The sequence below is a fragment of the Ambystoma mexicanum genome, chromosome 5q (genome assembly GCF_040938575.1).
Source record: "Ambystoma mexicanum isolate Mex_15411 chromosome 5q, UKY_AmexF1_1, whole genome shotgun sequence".
In the NCBI taxonomy this organism is placed as follows: domain Eukaryota; kingdom Metazoa; phylum Chordata; class Amphibia; order Caudata; family Ambystomatidae; genus Ambystoma; species Ambystoma mexicanum.
The window spans coordinates 91,149,350-91,171,143 of NC_090933.1; the positions used below are offsets into that span (position 1 = coordinate 91,149,350).

General features: G+C 44.8%; 1 protein-coding gene across 3 annotated transcripts in view; it reads right to left on the bottom strand.

Annotated features, from left to right (window-relative positions):
* The window catches only part of ADNP2 (ADNP homeobox 2), a 148,401-nt gene extending 127,670 nt beyond the window's left edge, over positions 1-20,731 (bottom strand). For 2 of the 3 annotated variants that reach the window (XM_069620575.1, XM_069620573.1), the window contains exon 1: positions 20,639-20,731. The gene's annotated coding sequence lies outside the window, so the exon portion shown is untranslated. Of the gene's footprint in view, positions 1-20,554; positions 20,580-20,638 lie in introns of those variants that run through there. The other variant, XM_069620574.1, reaches the window with a different exon arrangement.
* Positions 20,732-21,794: the final 1,063 nt, after the last annotated feature.

A 21,794-nucleotide genomic window follows, 5' to 3' on the forward strand; every position in this document is an offset into this window, starting at 1 on the left:
AAATGTCACTGCACCGCAATTCTAGATACACACAGCATACCATTGCTTACTCGTAGAGCGTCAATTATCACTAGCCAATAGCAAGCGGTGAGTACAACATTTGAGGCCTGCTTATGGCTCTTATGTTAAGTGAATGTATATAGCGCATGTTCACCCGGGGGCATCAGATCGCTCACCAGACAAAGGATATAGCAGGCAAGATTCAGAACAGAAAAGTCTTCAAAGCCCTGCGGAAAGGAAGATGGTCAGACGTGGCACGCAAGAATGGGGGTCGGGGGGGGGGGGGTCAATTCCAAGCCTTGGCTGCTGCTACCGAAAAGACACGACCACCCATAAGCTAGAGTCTAATCCGAGGGATTTGAATCAGGAAGGCTCACTGCGAACGAAGGAATGTCGGCGGAACATAAGGAGGGAATTTGGTTTGCAAATTCAGCGCCACATTTATAAAAAGCACTGTGCACAATACAGAGCGACTTAAAAAGGACACGTTTCTCACCCAGAAGCCAATGAAGGTGGCGGAGAAGGGGCAACACACGAGTGCCAAAAGGATGGCAAGTTAATGACCTAACCGTTGCATTCTGAAGAAGCCGCAGACTGCGCACAAGATAAGCAGGCTGTGCCAGGTAGAGCGCGTTGCAATAATCAATATTGCCAAGCACGAGGGTGGCTACCACGGGTGTCTGAAATTGCAGAGGAATAAAAACAAGACTTTCTGTAAGATTTTAAGTTTGAAATGGCCAGAGTTACAGACAGGTGACCTTGTTGCACATAGAGGAGATTCTAACCCCCAAATCCTTCAAAGAGGGGGAAGGGAATGGGCCAGGAATAGCAGGCCACAAGTCAGCAGTCCAGAAAGACAGAGGGCTGGAGGTGCCAACAACCAGAACGCCCCGTCTTTTCAACATTCAGCTTCAGCCAGTTCTCGCCCATCCATAAACCCAGGTCATTAAGACACCCCTCAAGCTGTGTAGCAGTATCAGGCCTGGCAAGATCCAGACGAAGCATGATCTGCATGTCATCGGCGTAGGAGTAGCACGAGAAGCCGTAGTAATGGATAAGGCGGAGAAGTGGCCGAATATAAAATGTTGAACACAGTGGGAGATAGGGCAGAAGACTCTGCAAGACAGAGAGACAGACCTAGAGCAGATGGGAGCAATAAAAACAGACAGGGAACGGTCAGCCAAAAAGGCAGAGAACCAAGCCAGGACCTTGCCAGACAGACCCGCAGACACCAGACAGGAGTGGGATGGTCAACTGTATCAAAGGCAGCTGACAGACCTAATAAAATAATAAATAAAATCAGTGCCCGACACCACCCTAAACAACCATGCGAGCAAGGTCCTCAATCAGGGACACAAACTGATTTGGTGCAGCTGCCAGGGCGAAAGCCAGATTGAAAAGAGTCAAATAAACTAGAAGATTCAAGCAATGAGGAAAGCAGGGGGGAGACCAGAGACTCAAGAAGCTTCATAAGAAAAGGAGAAGCGAGATGGGGGCGGAAATTAGAAAGAACAGAAGGAGGATCAAGAGAGGGTTTAAGCAAAGGAATTACTAGAGCATATTTAAGGGCATGAGGAATAAAGCCAGAGGGGAGAGGCATCAACTGCAGATGTAATCAATGATACAATCTACCCTGAAATCTCCTTGAGAAGAGCGAGGCGGATAGGATCAAGCGGTCCGGCAGATTTAAGCTGTACTATCCCAAGAGTTTTTGTTTACAGCTCCAAAAAGGCAATCTTTTACACAAACCAAGATCAATGGATGAGATACAAACTGAAATTGTGTACTCCTTTCATCTCCCCAAGATAATACTGTTCCTTATTTTCTAAAGGACTCTTTAAAAAGAACTTCCTTCAAAAACATGCAAGTACCTTGAAAAATGTTTCTATAAAAAGGTATATTTCCTTTTCAGAAACGGATACATTGACAAGTATGTGTCAGCGTAAAACTGTACAATCAGGACGTCTTGCCATCTAAACAAGTATCTGTAAATATGTTTAAAATGACAAACGGTAAAATGGAATCCTTAGGTTGATCATGAATTAACATGCTCACATCAATCTATGTAATCATAAAGGGTGTGGTGTTAGGACTTTTACAACCATACTAGTATCTGCGGCCGGCTGATACTCATTTTGACGATAACCAGCTATTGTTTAAAAAAGGTACTTTCTGGATTCGTCTGTATACATTAAGATTTATTTTAATAGACCATTTGATATTTGTCAGCCTTGAGAACGAGTCCTGGGAGGCTTCAAACATGTGCTAGCTAATATAGGATTTGGAATCATAAAAGCAAGAATGAAGTATGGACATCAACTATATTTTGGTTATTGGCTACTTTATGTTACATTGCTTATGTTTAGATTATGGCACTCCTGCAATTTGGGGGAGATGAAGTATCTTTGTAGTTCTATGGTTATTTTGAACTATACCACTTTTCAGAGTACGGATTACCCCCTCGTAAATCCTGAACAGTAGTGTGCGGCTGTCAAAGTTAAATACCAATAAGTCTGGGAACTACTGGCCATTAGCAATCAAATTGGGAACTTTGGGTTATCCAGATAATATACTATTTTAAACAATAATCCAGATTATGTTGGGCTCCAATGTTACATATGAAAATTGTTCAAATGTAAAAGCACACAATGTCCAGAATATTTACTCCCATCACCGCATCGGATTTGCAATGCCATGTTAGGGGCTCACCTACACTCCAAAAAAGTGGATGTCCCTTCTGCTCAAGCAGAGACATTTCAAGTTTGTAATCAATTATGGCATTTTGTGAAAAAATAGGTAGTGTGCTAGCAGTGCCAGGATAGGTCACCAATTTGTTCACATGACCAAATGCAAGATAGAGATACAGTCCATAACAAATGCATTGGGAAAAACTGTGCCTGGGTAAATGTTCATAACAGGCTGCCCTGAATGCAGACGCCCCTACAGCACAGCCAGACTTTCTGATGAGACCTTTGTCCCTAGAGCAAAAAACAAACGGTTTGTTCTTGAGCTAGCAGTGAACACTTTCATAAAGGTGTTTGTGCATCAATCTCTACTACGGCTGAAGGACCAGTATGCATGAAATGTGGGTCTGGAGTTCTCGTCATATTAAAAGACCATAAACCTCAAGGAAGAAGGGAATACAAGAGTTTGGAAACAGCACACATTCAAACAAAAAAAAGAAAAGAAATTCCATCCATTCACATATAACCGTTAAGTTAGGCCCAATGAGTCTTAAGGTGGGCCCCACTAGATTCCTACAATCCCATAGCGAATTGAGAGGTTTGAAGACACAACAGGGAAACCGGGTTAGTATTGCATTTTCCTCACAGAGTCTAAAAATGTATTTCGCAGCCTCGATGCAGGGTCAGTACATTGTAGCGATTCCAATGCAGAGGCTAAAGTTTCCTGGCTTGTATGTGCACCATGCTCTCAAAGTAAAACTGGTATGGTTTCCAACGTTACCTCACTATGTCACGTACTTCACAATGATTTCCTGGCTAGCACACAGTGTGGCAAACGCAAAACATGTTCATTTTGGCACAGTTAGCTCAGCAGCTCTCATGCTCAGTAATGGGTGCAACACATTTGAACTTAGGAAGTCGAATATTCCCATTGGCTGGGTCTTGTGTCCCATACGCATTAAGGTTGCTGAACGGTAGTGTCTGACAACTGATGCTGAGAAATGGTACTGGAGGAGAGTCTTCTGGCTTACTTGCTGCAATTGCACTGCTGGACCTGGGCTCAATGTTGCACACTGTCATTAAACCAACATCTATGTTCAGACTTATACTTGAGCTCTCATGACCTGCGCTTGGATTTTGAGAAGCCACCTTTTAAAACCATCACTGATCTACCCAGCTATGAATGCCCATCCTGTGTGCAGTGTCAAACCACTGATAATTCCGTTTCGTGGTTTGAGATGGGGTTCTCTGCAGTTTCATTCATAGCCCTTTGCCAGTCTAATCCACAATTCCCTTGCATGCATTATTTACATTGGAGGAGTTACACATTGGATGGGATGTAGGTTGCATGTCCCATGTATCTGTTTTGTTCAGTTCTGCAGGGTTATGGCAGATCCGATGCAGATGCGTTGCCATGTTTTGCATCTGCTGATGTTGCAAGAGTATATTCCAGGTATTTTTTGTTCTTGATCTAGTGGACATGTACTGCTGGTTTCAGAACGTGCGTTCTCTCCGTTGCTTGTATGATACCGAACTTCTCAGCCCATTATACCTGCTAAAAATTGGTTTATAGGTCCTTAACACTCCTATTCAGTTGTACTAATGCTGGATGGTAGGTGACAACCAAAGGGCATTTGTTGGTCTCTCTTCTGTATCTATTATAGCAGGTTGTTGCTAGGTATTTATAAATGCGCATTCAAATTCTCTGTTAATTTGTCTGGCGGAGGGACCCTTTTGCAAGCAGGATGTGCATAGTGTGGCATGGTAATGGTCCCTTCTCATCCTGTTGGAGCACATGCATTGGTATTTGATAGCTTGGCTGTACAAACAGCCCTTGTGTCACTTGGGTAGAAGCTTCCACCATGCAGGTATTGGCTCAGGGCAGTGGGAAGGAATAACTAAAATATTGTGATGCTTCATCAGATGGTAACAATTAGAAGGAGAGAAAACAGGTTTAGTGTTTTACATCCAAAGCTGGCATGCAAGGAAAGCAGGGCCGTGATGTTTTATCATAATCTTTCAAAGCTACACCACAGAACCATTAGCTGAAAGACAGAACATTTAGAAATTCCAAACTTCCCAAACTTGAGGACCTGAATCCATTAGCCCCAGTTTGGCTTATCCCAAGTCCACGAAATGTGTCTCTGCTGACTTGAATCCTCTGTGCAGCCACGGCATCTGATGTGGTTTACCTTAAGGATTCCAATGCAATTAAGGCATACTGTAACCCAGAGAGCACACCCCCCCCCACCACCACCATAGTAGGTCCAGTCTATTCCGTGCACAAACCAACAGCATAAAATGTTACCACATCTCAGTTGTACCTCCAGCAATGGTCAGATTGAATGTGTAACTTCAACCTTTTATTGGGGGTTCAATAAAATATAATTAGGTTCCAGTCCATTGGAGTGTAAAATGCTGCATCAACTCCACTTTGCTTCTGTCTCCCAATTCCAATCGCAAGGCTTCCCCTCTCAAAAAGCGTTCAGCAGGGGTGCCACTTGTGGTAGGTTGCCTTTAGATAAACCAAATAGTTTTGGTTGTATATTCCGAGGCTGCATGCCCATGGTTGCCATCAATGATATTTTCCAAAATCCTAAAATCTTCATTCTGCGCCTGCATGGGAAAGCAACAGTTTAAAAAGGGCACTATTCCCCTCATCCATGATATGATAAGTTTATTTATAAAGCGCCTATACACAATGTGTTTCAAAGCCCTTCAAGGCAAGGAAGGAACAAGGGAAAATACAATTACATTTTTCCAGACCATGAACAGTAAGGATGTGAAATTAACTATCGTACTCGGCCTGACGACATTTCAGATAGTGCAAGAGCTAAGACATAGATAAGGGAGGGAGGGGGAGAGTGGGAAGAAAATGAAAACAGTCAGGCGACTACCGTACTAGGCCAGACAACATTTCTGGTAGAGCCGGAGAAAAACAAGAGGTGAGGGAGAGGGGTGCAGAAAGGTAGGGGCGGAACAAAACAAGCGACTATCATACTAGGCCTGATGACATTTCAGATAGGGGTAGGTGGGGAGGAAAAAACCAGTAAGGGGAGGGGGGAGGAGACAGACGAGGTTGCTATCATACTATTTCCAGGGACAATTCTGATAGAGTAAGTGCATAGAAGAAAGTAAGGGGAGGAGATAGAAAAAGGGAGGAAAAAAAAAAAAGGAGGAGAGAACAGAGTTATCAGTCAAAAGAGTGGAGAAGCAAGAGGGGAGAGTGAATACAATGCAGAAGTCAGTAGTAACACATAATGTTGCAAGCCAGGATACAAGATGAAGATGGGAACAGCATGATTCTGGGCCACCAGGAGTACAAGAGGCAAAGGAAGTCCAGCCTGAGAGTTGAGAAAGGGTGACGCACCGTGAATGAATGAAGTCCATAAAAGTCAAATCCAGTATTGGCCACAAGACACTGATGGTGAAACCAGAATTTATCAGGACAGACTCCTGCAGAAGTAGGCTTGAGGGGGGGTAAGGGGAAAGCAGGGTAGAAGAATCAAGCAAAACAGGCAACACCTGTGTGCGAGAAGGAGGGGCACAAGGGAACATCAGGGGGGGAACAGAGGGGGTGGGGATGGCCTGTGGGGACAGAGGAAGTAACACAAGTTGGTGCATGCTTACCTGCTGTCTGAGCAGGGGTTCGGGCCCTGGGTCAAACAGGTCCAAACAGGAATGGCCCTTTTCTTCGTCTGCCCTTCGCTTCAGACGCCTGGGCAAGAGACGCCCTTGATCTAAGAGTTAAGAGCAGAAAGGAAGAGGCAGGGCTAAGAAGGTGGATGGTGCTCAGGCCAAGTGATCTAGATCTAATTGCACCTGCTCCCCGTCGGCAAAAGAAAAGAAGCTGGAGGGCTCCTTAAGTAGGGAAAAAGAGCAGTAGGCAGGAAGGCACCAGGTGGGCGGGTTTAGGCCAGGTGACCTAGATCCACTTGCACCTGCTCCCCATCTGCAAAGAAAAAGAAGCTGGAGGGCTCCTTAAGTAGGGAAAAAGAGCAGTAGGCAGGAAGGCACCAGGTGGGCGGGGTTTAGGCCAGGTGACCTAGATCCACTTGCACCCGCTCCCCATCTGCAAAGGAAAAGAAGCTGGAGGGCTCCTTAAGTAGGGAAAAAGAGCAGTAGGCAGGAAGGCACCAGGTGGGCGGGGTTTAGGCCAGGTGACCTAGATCCACTTGCACCCGCTCCCCATCTGCAAAGGAAAAGAAGCTGGAGGGCTCCTTAAGTAGGGAAAAAGAGCAGTAGGCAGGAAGGCACCAGGTGGGCGGGGTTTAGGCCAGGTGACCTAGATCCACTTGCACCCGCTCCCCATCTGCAAAGGAAAAGAAGCTGGAGGGCTCCTTAAGTAGGGAAAAAGAGCAGTAGGCAGGAAGGCACCAGGTGGGCGGGGTTTAGGCCAGGTGACCTAGATCCACTTGCACCCGCTCCCCATCTGCAAAGGAAAAGAAGCTGGAGGGCTCCTTAAGTAGGGAAAAAGAGCAGTAGGCAGGAAGGCACCAGGTGGGCGGGGTTTAGGCCAGGTGACCTAGATCCACTTGCACCTGCTCCCCATCTGCAAAGGAAAAGAAGCTGGAGGGCTCCTTAAGTAGGGAAAAAGAGCAGTAGGCAGGAAGGCACCAGGTGGGCGGGGTTTAGGCCAGGTGACCTAGATCCACTTGCATCTGCTCCCCATCTGCAAAGGAAAAGAAGCTGGAGGGCTCCTTAAGTAGGGAAAAAGAGCAGTAGGCAGGAAGGCACCAGGTGGGCGGGGTTTAGGCCAGGTGACCTAGATCCACTTGCACCTGCTCCCCATCTGCAAAGGAAAAGAAGCTGGAGGGCTCCTTAAGTAGGGAAAAAGAGCAGTAGGCAGGAAGGCACCAGGTGGGCGGGGTTTAGGCCAGGTGACCTAGATCCACTTGCACCTGCTCCCCATCTGCAAAGGAAAAGAAGCTGGAGGGCTCTTAAGTAGGGAAAAAGAGCAGTAGGCAGGAAGGCACCAGGTGGGTGGGGTTTAGGCCAGGTGACCTAGATCCACTTGCACCTGCTCCCTATCTGCAAAGGAAAAGAGGCTGGAGGGGCATGATGCACATCAGACCTTTTGGATATTCACTGAAATGCTTGGTTGTTTATTATTATTATTTATAGCTTGCTTGTCCCAAATGTTGAAGGTAACTGGTTTCACATCTGTCTTTTGGCCTAGGAATGTAATTGTTGCATTTATATTTTTCAACAGCTACCCTCCCGTAAATTCATCTTATAAATCATAGCTTCAGCGTTTGTATTTCCATACCAAACCACTCTGCTATGTCAGCAGACAGTGGCCTACTTTCACTGTTGCTTGGTGGTCTTTTTCTATTATATAAAAAAAAGAAAGAAAAAAAAAAACTTTCCTCACTTCCCCCAAGTAATGTCAATTCCCAAAGAAAACAGCTAATGAGTTCTTCGATAAAAGCGCTTTTGATTATCAGGATTGACACTTTCCATAAGTTACACATATTTTGACTGTATAAATCTTTCCACAAAATTAGATTTAATCTATCCCATCTGACACAATATGGCTTTATGTCAACCAGGACCACTACAATGTTTTATTTTTATATAACTGTTGCACTTCTATAGAAACTAACTAATACATATAAAGAAATAAAAAACGAACTCGGGACAGTTCTTATAAAAAGATAAATCACCTCACAGGAGACAAGTGCAGCAGGCCTTAAAATATGCACTGGCTAGTGATAAGACACTTGGCAACTAAGCAATTGTGTGCAGTGTGGTGAATGTGTTATTATGCCTGGTGTGGCGGGTCCAAAGAAGGAGTTGGCCATTTTAAGGGTTCTTATATTTAAACAAACTATAAGAAAAGACCCATCGTATCCTACCGCTAAAGGGATTACCCTGCCTATCTAAATAACTAAAGGAAGTCCAAAATAAATGTCTTTGGTCCAAACCTAACTCTACCAACAAACTCTAACTCTATATGAACAACTGATGCAGGCCAAAAGAATGTCTCTTCTCAAGGTTGTTTGGCTCCTCGTATTGCCTTCATAGAAATGTCTTTCAAATATATATTTAAGACAATCATCTTGGATAGTCCCTTGATATCTCCTTTATGCGCTCTGGTAGCTCTTACAAAACATTCCTGGATCTTGCACACTTAGTGATAAGCTTAGGACAGCTTTCCCTGAGACACTCACATTGTCGTCTTTGGTTGTATATCTCAAATCTTAAATTCAACCTCTCCTAGGTCTGATAGGACTATCCAATTTTGGTACCCCCCGTCCTCCCTCTCCTGGCTTCTCTTTATTGGGTTACTTCTCTTATTCTGTTCACTTGATCTTATCTCACATTTTTTTATTAAAATGATATAGTTTATATATAAACTTTTCATTTAAATTGCATAAGACATTTTACATTATTTACAAATTAGAACAATATGCTGCATCCTTAAGAAAAGCAACGAGGGCCAAGAGACGCAAAGAGTTACTTTAGGCAACTTGTGTAAGCTCCAAGATATTGTCAAGGAATTGTACAACTGTGTATATCAGCTTATTATTTTTGCCTTGAAGGAGTTTTAGCCATCTTGAATCGCCTTTTTCTTGTTGGTCTGAGATCTTAAATAGGTCTCCAAAGAGGGTTCTCTTGTCCGCGAGTGCAAGGCATATCATGATTAGATGCATGAAAGACTGTTTTTTCTTTATTCTTGCAAAAGCGGCAAATATTTTACTCCTTTGGTATATTTCGAATTTGGGATAGTCTTTGTCTGGTAGGAGGGATATTTAGTGGTAATTTCATGAAATTTGTTCGAATGACTGGGTCCAAAAAAAGTTCCAAATAATGTTGAAGTTCATTCAGAGCTCGTATGTCAATTGGGCATTGCAAGTTCATAGAGTGTGCTGCCTTTTCTGCTATAATTGCACTGAAGTTTGATCTTTGCACGCTGTGGCCGGTTTATCAACATTTCCGTCGTGATTTCTTCTTTTGTCATTTGGTTGAACAGCTCATTCTTCCATGCTTTCAAGCTGGTATTCTGCATTCCTTGTGGCGTTATTTTAAGGATTTGCATTGCTGGAACTGTATCTTCATTTATGACTTTACGAAGGAGATCAAACTGCTTCCAGCGTACTATTGAGGCAAATTATTGTAGGGCTACCTCAAAACATATTCTGGGCATAGGATAGTTCCTTGGGAGCTGTAGGATTTTACGTCAGAATGATGCCTCTATCTTTTGTCAGTTTATTTTGGTAGCAATGATCATGGCGTCGCTACCATAAGTGATGATCGGAATTACCTTTTGGAGGTAGAACGCTATGACGGTTTTGCTGAAAATTTTCCATAGCATCTATGCAGCATCACGCCTTGACGTGCTAGCAGTTGGATTTTTCCTTCGAGACAGGTCACCCAGGCTGTTTCTTCCTTTTGTTGGTTTAATAACACGCCAAGATATTTGAACAAGGTTACCGTATTCAGCACTTTGTTATCCAGGGTGAAGTTTGGTCTCCTTTGGGAAGACGATTTATGAAATTGGTTAATGCCATGATTTTGTTTTTTTGATATTTATCTGGAGTTCGTTCTTGGTCATATATGATTCCGTCAACCGTAGATTCTCCTGTAGTCCAGATGGTGTTTTGTCTAGGAGTACAATGTCATCAGCATACATCAAATACAGGATCAGAATTGGGTTTATCTTTGGTGGATTGAGATTTGCAGTGCTTGTGAAGTAATCAGCAGTATACAGATTGTACAGGGTTGCTGCTAAGGGGCATCCCTGTTTTAGGCCATTCCAGGTTCTTATCGCCTCCGTCGTACCTTCTTTTGTTAGCCTAATCGAAACTGTTGTGTTGCTGTATAATAGTTTGATCGGTTCGCTGATTTCAAGAGGGCAATTCCATTTAGCAAGTTTGTTCCACAGGATGGAACCGTTTATGGCATCAAAGGCCATGTGTAAGTCTATGAACGCTGCATAAACGGGGGCGTTGTTGCTTATGGCTTCATGTTTTAGCAGGTTTAAAGTTAGAAGGTTTACATTAGTTCCTACGTTCGCAGTGAAGCCGGTTTGTCAACTATCCAACCGGTTGGAAGCTTTCGCCCATGTGATCAAGTTTTGTAGCAGATATTAGGCAAACAATTTTCCCAAAGGATCTAGCAGGGCAATTGGTCTAAAGTTGGCCGGATTATCTCTGTTGCCCTGTTTATAAAGTGGAATCAGTATCGCTTTGGTCCAAGTAGATGGTAATAACTTGACTGTATTTATTAAGGTTAGTATGAGATCCATTATGTTCGCCCAAGTCTCCGGATCACGCTTCAGGACAGCATTAGATAACCCATCCGGTCCGGGTGCTCTGGAGGAATTTACTTTGCCAATCTTTTCTGCAAAATATGTTCTTCTCCCAGGAGACGGTCCATTGATTTGACATTGTCGCTATCTCCATATTTTCGTTGCTATTCCTCGATTTGTAGAGATTAGAAAAATGTGCGATCCAATTCTTTTGGGTGACATTGGGTGACCATCGCTTGTTGTTGCTGGTGATTATTTAGCAGATCCCAAAGAGGTCTCAAGTTCTCGTTTCTGAGTGTTTGTAGCATAGCTTCGGCATCTGTTTACTGCAGAGCCATCACGTTTGATTTGGTCCAGTTTATGTATGCTTGCTTTGCTTTCCGGGATCTTTTCTCCATTTGCGCAGGTTTTGGCGCAGCAATTTCCTTTTTTTTTTTTTAACTATTTCTTGGTTGTAGTGATGTTGGTGGATCGGTTTTTCTGTAGCAGGCTTGTTTTTTTTTTGGAAGGGGAGAAGGACCCAGTCATCATTTATTTTCTGGTCATCTGGCAGAGGTGTTTGTTGGAATACTTGCGGGATGGTGGTCTTATTATATACATTTTTGTGGTGTGTTCTCTGCACTCAAGTGGCTTTTCCCCCTTCACAGGGATTTCCTGTTTCTGTACTACCCATAACAGGGTTATGAGTCATGTTCATTATTGGCTTCTCAACTCCAGTTAGGCTAGTTTATTGTTCATATATCTTCCTTATGACTGGGACGAGTTTCTCCACTCATGTGCGGTTGCCCGAAAGTTGCAGGGCTTGGCACTCACTCTGGTAATCTACTTCATTGTCTGGCTACTCAGTCTTTGGTTTCGCAAGTGCTCGTTCGGCTTTGCTGCAGGTGGCTACCATCTAGGGACGCCGATGGTAGGGAGCTGCTAGCACTCCCGGTTACGATTGTTTTGGTGTTGTTAGCCGGTTTCGCAAGTGCTGCGTTCGGCTTTGCTGCAGGTGGCTACCATCTAGGGACGCCGATGGTAGGGAGCTGCTAGCACTCCCGGTTACGATTGTTTTGGTGTGGTTATCCAGGTATCTCGCCCACTGGCTAGTAGATTTCAACTTCTAATTTATATAAACCCCCTTCGAGTACAGCCACCAGATGTTCTCCCCACCAATCGCTAACAATATCTGGTATCACAATGTTCAAGCATCGGCCAAACACCCTGATCCATTGCCCCTCATCAGTGAGCGTTTTCCCCCAGACATTCCAGAGCATTTGGATTAACTGAGAGCGCAGGAGCAGCAGTCCCTGAACACTTTGCCTAGTTTGCGACTGTTGGTACTACAAAAAATACCTTCCAGATGCTTTTCTAGGCAGCAATTTGCTATGCAATTCTCTATGCAGTGCAGGAGGGTGGCCAGGTGCACAGTTCAGCAGAGGAGAGTGGGAGCGAAGGCAGAGGCAAAGAGGAAGGCCTTGAGGAGCTGGTTCTCCTCAAGTTTTACAGTGGCAGGGAGGCTGTTCCAGTGGGATGCCCCAGCCAAAGACAGATCTACCCCCAGCTCGTTTCTTTGAAAAAACTACTGACCCTGGGGGAGTTGGAGGAGCGAAGAGCTCGAGGGGGAGGTATTTGCAGAGGGATAGCTGAAGGTATTTTGGACCCAGGCCGCAGAAAGACTGGACAATGCAGAGGGTTTTGAATGTAATCCTTGCATCCACTGGGAGCCAATGGAGAGATTTCGGAGCTGGAGAGATGCGATCCCAGGGTTTGGGGCCAAAGCCAAGTCTTGCAGTCCTGTTCTGGATTCATTGCAGAGGGCAGAAAGTAGAGGCAGCTAGATTTAGAAAGAGGCTGTTGCAATAGTCCAGCCTAGAGAGAACCAGAGCTTGGGAAACAGTTTCTGGGGGGAGGAAAGGCAGACTACCTCTGAGGAGGTGCAGTAGGACATTTGACTTTTTAAGAGACCTCAGATGTGTGCGGAGAAGAAAAGTGTGGAGTCAAAGATGACCCAGAGGTTCTTGGCCTCGCAGGTGGGGGTAGGAGGAGGGCCAAGGGAGGCCGGTCAGAGAGTGAGGGGAAAGGATGGTGAAGGTGTGCCAATGAGGAGGATCTTGGAGAGTACAGATGGAGCCAGAATCAGTGAAATACTTAAGTATATACGCAAGTAGAGACCACAGCGCTCTCCTGAAGAGAAACCATTTTACCCATCTCGAGTCCTTTCAGCAGTAGCCCGTTGGGCATACCATCAACATAGGACAAAATATCCATCGCTAAAATGGTCAGTTTACTGGCATCAAGGTTGCGCCCTCAAAGGGTGGTCTTTAAAATCAGAGATGCAGTGGTGTGGCGATCGTGGATCCAGAAGGAATCACAGCCAGATTTGGGGAGTTTTAGTCTGGCTTTACACCACTGTGGGTCGGGGGAGGGAGTGCAATGCGTTACCTGGACCTCAAATTGGCTCTGCTTAAATACTGCCAAAACTGAGTTGATGCTCTTCGGCTCTCAGCATGCTCAATCTAAATTAAGCCAAAAATATGACCATTTCACCATCGAAGGCATTCAAATTAAAATAGTGCAGAAAGTCAAGACCGTAGGCACATACATGGAGGAAAGTCTGGATAGTGAGGCACATGTCACAGCCATTTCCACCAACACCAACTACCATCTAAAGGTAGACAAGTAGCCCCATTAATCTCGGTGGAAAATCGTATAAAACTTATAAGGGCAGTGATACTGCCACGTGTGGACTACTGTAATGCCCCATTGGGAGGTGCCAATAAGGCCGATATCCAACAGTTACAGAAGATGTGCGGATCATCTTTCAGATGAAAAACTTCGAACCCACTAGTGCTGCAAGGAAAAAATGTCACTTGCTCCCGGTGGCAGCTTGCATCCAATTTAAACTGCTCAACACATGTCACAAATGTATTTTCAGAAATGTTCCCCTATATTTGCAGAAGATTAGCATTTACCGACCTAAGAGACGCTTACGATCTACTGAAGGCTCCTTGTTGGCACTGGCGCGGATAAAAAAGATCTTGTGGTTTAGGGCAGGCCTTCCATGTTCAGGGTGCTCAAGCATGGAATGCTCTCCCACCCCAGCTACGAAGGATAGAGGACCATCTCGCCTTTCGCAAACAACTGAAAACAGTGCTGTTTTTCTAGGACAATCGCCCAGTTTCCTTTCTCACTTCCGTCACTCGTCACCTGGATGCCTGCGGGCTTTGGCGCGCTATAAATCCAATTAACATAACATAACTCTTTACCGCTCAAGATGTTGAGGCCAGAAGAGGGAGAAACTCCAATCTCGGTGAGGAAATGTGATTGGCCATCTCTAGACTGCAGGTAGGTCAGCTGCACGCCAGCGTTTTGTAAGAGACATTCCCCCCACTCTTATGCAAGCCTGCATAATTGTGATCCCAAAGGAAGGTAAGGACGCCCTGGCGTGTGGGTCGTACAGACCCATATCCCTAATCAACAAGGTTGCTAAAATGTACGCCATTGTCCTGGCAGGTAGGCTGAATAGGGTCTCCTCCTAAATGGATCCATACGACCAGGCTGGCTTTAAGCCCCAATTCCCTTTTAGTGCCCAGATTTAAACTAACCACAATCGGAGGTTCCAGCTTCCCTGTCAAGGCAGCTCTACTGTGGAACTCCCTACCCCAGGCACTTAGATCTGACCTAACACTCAACAAATTCAGAACACACACTATAAAATGGCTTACCGAAAATGCCATATAACGGTCACTCTCCCACCCACCACTACATGCATTTCACCTGTTATAGACTGACCTGTTACTATGCAAACGTTAGGTATAAATCGAATGTGTGGCTGCGCATTTTCTGTATTGTACATGCCTCACCATGTGGAGCCAAAATCTCCTGTTTTTCTGCCATATGTTGTAACCGTAACCTTTCTGCATCTAAGTTGTAAACCTCCTTGTCTTATGCACCCTGCTACTCAAGGGTCCGGCGCGCACAACAAATAAATAAACAAACAAGGGCAGGCAGGGAGTGGAAAACATTCTCTGGCTCCCTTAATAAAATTGTATCGGCATTTATGGCAAAACAAACCTCTCCAGATAGCAATGAGTACCCCAACAGCTCCGAGGAATCGTGGTGGTTTGGGGAGACCTGGGGTTTCCTCATTTTCGCATATATCATAAGGCAGCACAACTCTGGGTAATGAGGGAACGGTACATGGGTGCAGTGGAAAGGTCCATCTATGTGACTGCCTAATCATTTTACCAATTCTTGCAAGTCTATGTGACAAATTTTAATCTGATGACCGACAGGTTTTTAAGACGATTGTCATGTACACTGAGTTCACTGTTGCATCCGACCATGGCTGCTGCATCAACTCACCTGCTGTATATTGATACCCGATTTCTGATGTGGTGCTGACATCTTCAGCATTGTTGGGTGGAAGTTGGCATGGTGCAGCGAAAATGCCGGGTTTCCCCCCATCAGTGATTCAGTGAATTTCTCTCTCTGGGGGACGGGTCTTAAGAATACACTTGAGTAGTACATTTCAGGATTTGCAGTGTTCCCTCCATGTTTTGTTCTAGCCTTCACCTACTTTGCAGGGCTATTAAATTGGATATGAACAATCTAGGTGCTGTCTCCCCTCACCACATTCCCTCTCTGGTCAGGGGTTTTAATTGCATAAACATGTTGAATGCCTCAGTGAATTAGTTCTGTAGCATGTGGTGTTAACAGAACCGATTTGTTGGCGGTTGGCTTAATCTCTTACATTAGATTTCAGACTTTTCCAGGTTTAGTGCTTACCAGCTTCTCCTGGTGGAGACCGTTTGGCCTGTGCGTGTCAGGAGTGTAAGCACTGGTTTGAGGAAGCAAACGTTGTCAACCGATGGTCGCTCCACAATACCCAAATATGGTTGAGGGTTGGATATCAGGCTGGCTTAAAGAAGATTGCGTTGAGGGTGAGGCCTGCAGCACACATCGCTACTTTTACCATTTGTTTGAGGTGGAAGTAACCCATGTAGGAACTCTGAGGTCTAAGCGCAGACTGTTTCTCAAACCACATGTTGTAAAATGCCAGGATTGTTCAGTGTTTCAGATCGGTCGCATGGTTAGCAAGTATGTCTGAAGTTTTCTGCAAAGGCTGGTTTGGATGAGGGTGGTCTTAACAAGTAGGAAAGAAAAGTTGGTTTAAACATTGCGTGCAAGTGTAAGCAGGAGTTCTTCACGGTGCAGCTAGTCTCTGCGGTGAGAAGTTGAAATATTACACTCCTATAGTATGCCACTTGCAAGCCATGTCGACTTGGAGTAAGGGTATTGGGGAATCGATGCCTGCACCAATACATTGCAGTTGTCAGACAACTGTTTCCATTATGAAGCTCATGTTGATTCCTCCTTCACTAAGAATTTTGTGGATCTGTTCTCTGCGTTTGTAGATGGAGCAGGCACTGCTCAGGCTGAAGTAGATCTTGTCTTCTGCTTTTGGGTTGCCATGATGGAGTCATTTATTGGTCCCGTCTTCAAGGTGTGTGCCAACGACCGTTTGTTGCAGGTTGATCGATTGTGGGAGTGAGCTTTTACACCAAACAGATTGCTTCATTGATAATTAGGTCTAGTAGGTTACAAGTTGCACCATTTATTTTGGCAGTTTCCTGGTTGGTTGCATGTAGAAGCTGGTCGTTTTTTAGTGATCATAAAAAGGCATGTTAAGTCAGGAGTCGAGCAATGAGCTGAATGAAGTGCTGTAATAGTTACACATCGAGCATAAGGAGATATTTCTAGGTACATACCGAGTGAGCAGGCGAATTCTATGTCCTTTGCCAGAGAAACTGGTTCCGCAATCATATGATAAAGCAGACCAGAAAGGTACAGTGTAGGACGCACGTGCCTCAGACCCACGCCTGCGTAGTGCACATTGAAGTATTATAAGGAAGTGCTCCATGTTTATCTTGTGATAAAGGAGAAAGATACCCCAGGAGCAAAGACATGGTGTGATAAGATGATTGCAGTACATTGAGGCACAGTGTGCCCATGGAACACCCAGATGCAAAATACAATACAATGCAGTCTTCTTTTGGTCTTTGATACTTCAATGCAGAACACAATATGGTCCAGGGGACAATAACACACTGCAGGACGCTTTACCCTGGGTGACACATTGATGTATAGCATTGTATACCAATGCACTATGCTTTAGCGTGATTTACCTGGATGCAGAGGATATGACAAGGCAATGGACTTTGGCCTGAGCCAACTAAACAAAAAGTAGAGTGCAGCACGCTTTACCCTCGGGACAGATTGGAACAGATTACAGTAAAATACAATACAATGCACTAGAGTCTTGGAGCACCTAAATGCAGGACACAACATAGCACAATGCAATAAGCTTTAGTATAGGCGACCCAGATGTAGAGCACGGTATAAAGCAACGTACTACGCTTTTGTCTGGGCCAAATCGGATGTAGTGGGTCAATGTAATAAGCCTGGGGTAGAAAATTCAAGGTGCAAGCTAGTAGCCAGGCATAAAATCACATGCCTCCTCAATTCCTACATACACACAGCATACCATATCTTACTCATCAAGGGTCAATTATCACTAGGAAATGGCTAGTGCAAATTTTGAGGCCAGCCATACACAATGCTCGGCGACAATTAGTGAACAACATTACATACACACACAAATTCGCATTGTAGCTTCTGCATATTGCTTTAAAAAAAAGGACACAAAAAAGCTGATTTGAAAAAGGGATACATGTGGACATCAAAAACCAGCATATGTGGTGCCTAAAGGCGTTTATTGAAGTCCAGATCTCATGTACAAAGTTAAATGACAACTGAAATTCACAAAGATACTTAGTGCTTTAATTTTAAAATGAAAGCCATCCTTGTATTAACATTCAGTTCATAATTCTTTATTTGCTCAATGTGAGACACCACATGGCGAAACAAGTCATCATAATCAACCACTTAAGCAGCCGATTAGAAATTAGTTGCAGAGGAAGCTACGAATAGGTTCCATACCAGCTTGGTATCAGGCAAAATATATACATGACCTTAAGTTGACATGGCCGTCTCACGAAAAATAACATCTTTGTCAAGTCGATGGAAACCCGCAGCATGTCAATGAGTTGGTCAGGGGCAACCATACTACTGTAAACCGATTTCCAAAACTACACTGTCAAAATAAGTAGGCACAAGATGAGATTAGTGGAATGTACCATTTATCCGAAGCTCTGGCAATGTTAGCACAGGCAACATTTCCCACGTCTGACGTTCCTAAAAGTATCCTACTGCCTGGGAAGGTCATGGAATTTAACGAGTCATTGAGAAAGAGCATCACTGCCTAGCCATGGCGAAATATGTTCCCAACCAAAACCCTCGCTGTGCTTAAAATATTCCGAGCACGCTAATTTACTTTCTGCAAAAAGAGCCCCTGCTTGACTCCTCCCTCCCTAAGCAGAAGGATACCATCAAACTTGAACGTTATACCATCAAACTTTAACGTTAGAGCTAAGCATGGCAGTATAAAATTATTACCCTAATACAGTGTCACGATATGACCAGGAAATAAAATAACTCAAAGGGGCATAATACTGATTGATACACTTCCTTCCCCCTTATCCGAGGTGGCCAATTGAGACATTTTTTCTCTCAAAGAGAATCGCAACTTGACCTTAGTTTGTCGCCGATTTGCTTTTCTAGAACCGGTGAAGTCCGTGCAGGACCATAGACAAGTGTTTTCTCAGAAAGCTAATTGCCGCACGCTCCACTCAACCATACTCCCCCCAAAACCCCATTACCCCAGATTCCTCCAACCTTCCCTCTGATCCCCCGGGTTCACCTCTGTTTCTGCGCAGCTAGTTTCTTGCTCTTTAAAACCCACAAGTGCACAAACCCTGTTCTACTTAAGCAACACGCTGTAGTTATTTAATGCAAGACAGAAAGAATGAGGCGGTTGTCTGACAATTAATGTATTGTAGCATTTTTGTAATAGGTATAACAATAGTCTCGGGGTAATATAAATACAAAAGAAAAGTGAGGAGTGGCGTGTCCGGTTCTGGCTCCATCGTAACCCCTTCACATGTGTCTTAATGGGGTATTGGGAGCAGCGTTCGCATTAGGTTCTGCAAACACTATGCGCAGGTTTTATTAAACTCCCAACCTATACAAGGTTACAACTTGACCATGTGCTAGTAGACATTTTTGGTATTATTGCCCTCCTCTTCGCCATTCAGAGTCGTCGGAATGCAGTCAATAGCTACAGTATTGACTGCATTCCAAACATTCTGACTTCAGAAGCAAACAGAACATTCCTCTGCATTCAATAAACAGCGATGCAATATTTTTTACAAGACACTAAACATTTAACAAAAGTGAAAGCCAAGACGTGAAATAATGCTTTCACTTTTGCAGAGAAAAAAAACATTCACTTTAACAATGCACCTAGAGAAAGTTAAAAAAAAAAAAACAGCTTCCAGTTCAGCCAACGCTACAATTAAAATATTATCTTTACAAAGACAACCTAGTTATTCAAATACAAGATTAAACCACATTTAAAGTATTTGTTATTGGGATTCTGGTTGCTCCAAGTCAACCTTACATTTAAAGTGTTAAGATCTTGGGTGTACTTTGCTCATTAAACATGTTTAACTGTACCACTAGAACGCCAAAACCTTTATTGCTAATAAAATCATGTCCCGATATCTTCACAGGCCTCGATAGGGGTCGGTCACTTATTGGATCCTTGCCAAACGTACATAATTGGTCGACAAGGCTACATTGTCTATGAAATCAAATAAAATCCACTCCGTGGGCCAATTGCACAGAACCAATTGTCCAGGTTAGTTGCACCTCAACAAGCAGGACAAATGACCTGTCATCGTTTCAAGCGAATCCCGCCTGCAAGATGCAACCCAGTTCACCCTCGAATGATATTTACTTTGATGAACTGGTCCCCCATTTAATCAGTGTCCAAGTCCCAAACAAACAAAAAAGTCAAAAAGCATGTATCTGGCTAATGCACTTCAATGTGAACGTCACTTAACACACCCCCTACTAAAGGAGTATACACATGGCTGAATAAGCAGAAGTGCGCTGCAAAGCTATAAAACCCGTGTCCCTGTTGTGTTGTTGCCGGGATCTGGCAGGGGATGCGCGCAGCAGCAGCACATGGAGTGCGGGCTCGGTTCAACCCCTTCTGCAGGAGGGAGGGAGGGGCAGTCTCCGTGGCCGACACTCTCGGCGCAGTCTGCGTTGCTCGCTCGCTGTTTCTGCAAGCCTTCCAGCGGCTGCACGGCATGTTCCTCTGTGAGGCGCGGGGGTAACGTGCATGCAAACCCCGCAGGAGGAAGGGGCCGAGGCGGCCACAAGAAGGCGCGGGGCTGCGCTCGGCGGAGGCCGCCTCTCCTAGACTAGCGGTCCTTCTGCGGCGGGCGCCCTGCAACATGCCATCCTGTGGGAGGAGCCGCTTCGGCACACAGCGCTGCAGGGCCCAGGTCTCGGTGGCATCCCCGAGATAAGAGAAAGACGGGGATTGCCCAGAGGGCTCTAATGAGAGCACCCCGCCCCTCCACACACCTGGCTGAAGCGGGGGGGGTTATTTCCCGCCCCTATACTCCACCCCCCTGCGCGAACCCCGCATTTCACTCACCCGCAACCTCGTGGCTCGGCTCCCCCCACAGATGCACAGCCACCTCCCCCTCCCCCCTTCCTCCGCCGCGCGGTACGGCCTTACCCGCTCTCCCGCCCGGTCCTGCACCCAGCAGCAAGAAACGCCTCCCCCCGCCACTCAGCCTGTAACTCCTGTGAACGAGAAAATGGCGCCCCATTTATACCCAGGAAGTGACGTATTACTCATTTGCATGTGTTGTCAACTGACCAATGAGAGGGGCCTAAGGATTTGGCCCCATTCCATTTGGGCACTTTCGTGGATTCCTTGGAAAGTCTCATATTGGGGGTCATGACCCCCCCAAAGCTTTCTTACATCACCTAACCCTTCCCCCATACACCTTTGTACCCCTTCTCTGTAAAGGGGTGGTCATTTCTGTCAAGTAACCGTGAGATCTCAGAGGATGACGTCACCAAATGGGGAGTGTCTGTCTCATACGCAGAACAGTCACATGCATTGGAAAAAAGGCTTTCCAAATCTGCATGGAATGAGGTGGAGCTCAGCAGTCCCGCCCACTCTCCATCAGCCAATAAGAAAAGGCCATTGTGCAGCTCTTGCAGTCTAATTGGACAAAAAGCTATGTAATGTATTTTCCATGTGACACCATCAATCAACATGACACCCCCATTGGCCATCTCAACCTTCTATTGTTTGAATGATTTGATAAGCATTCACACCTGTCAATAATATAATGGCTATATTTAGCCAACACCTTCATTAGTCCATTGTATGCTACAGATGCACCATGCAGAGTGGGCAACACTTTCCCCAACTGAAAGAACATCATGATGACTTTTCAAAAATGGTGGCATTGCATGTGCACCTATTTAACCAGCCCTTCATTGCACCAAGACTAAAGTGTAGACCCTTTTTGAGAAGTGCTGCTGACCCTGCCATTAGAAATTAGAATTGCATTATGTACCAAAATTAGGGGTTAATGTGGCAACTGTATTCCTTTGAAACTTCAAGCCATGGCCATCCAGTTGTGTCACGATAGAAGTGAATAGCTGAAGATGTCATTGTTCTCCGAAAGTTAGTTGTTTTCTCACAATAAATCTCATAGGGGCACTCATGTTGATCGAAACACCTTTTTGATAACCTTTCATACTGCAACATAAGTAATAAATCCGTTTCATAGATTCCACAATTATACATGGTTTATTGTCTTTATGAGTAAAGCAATGAGGAAGACGATATGTCAGTAAAACTAAAGGGCGCCAAT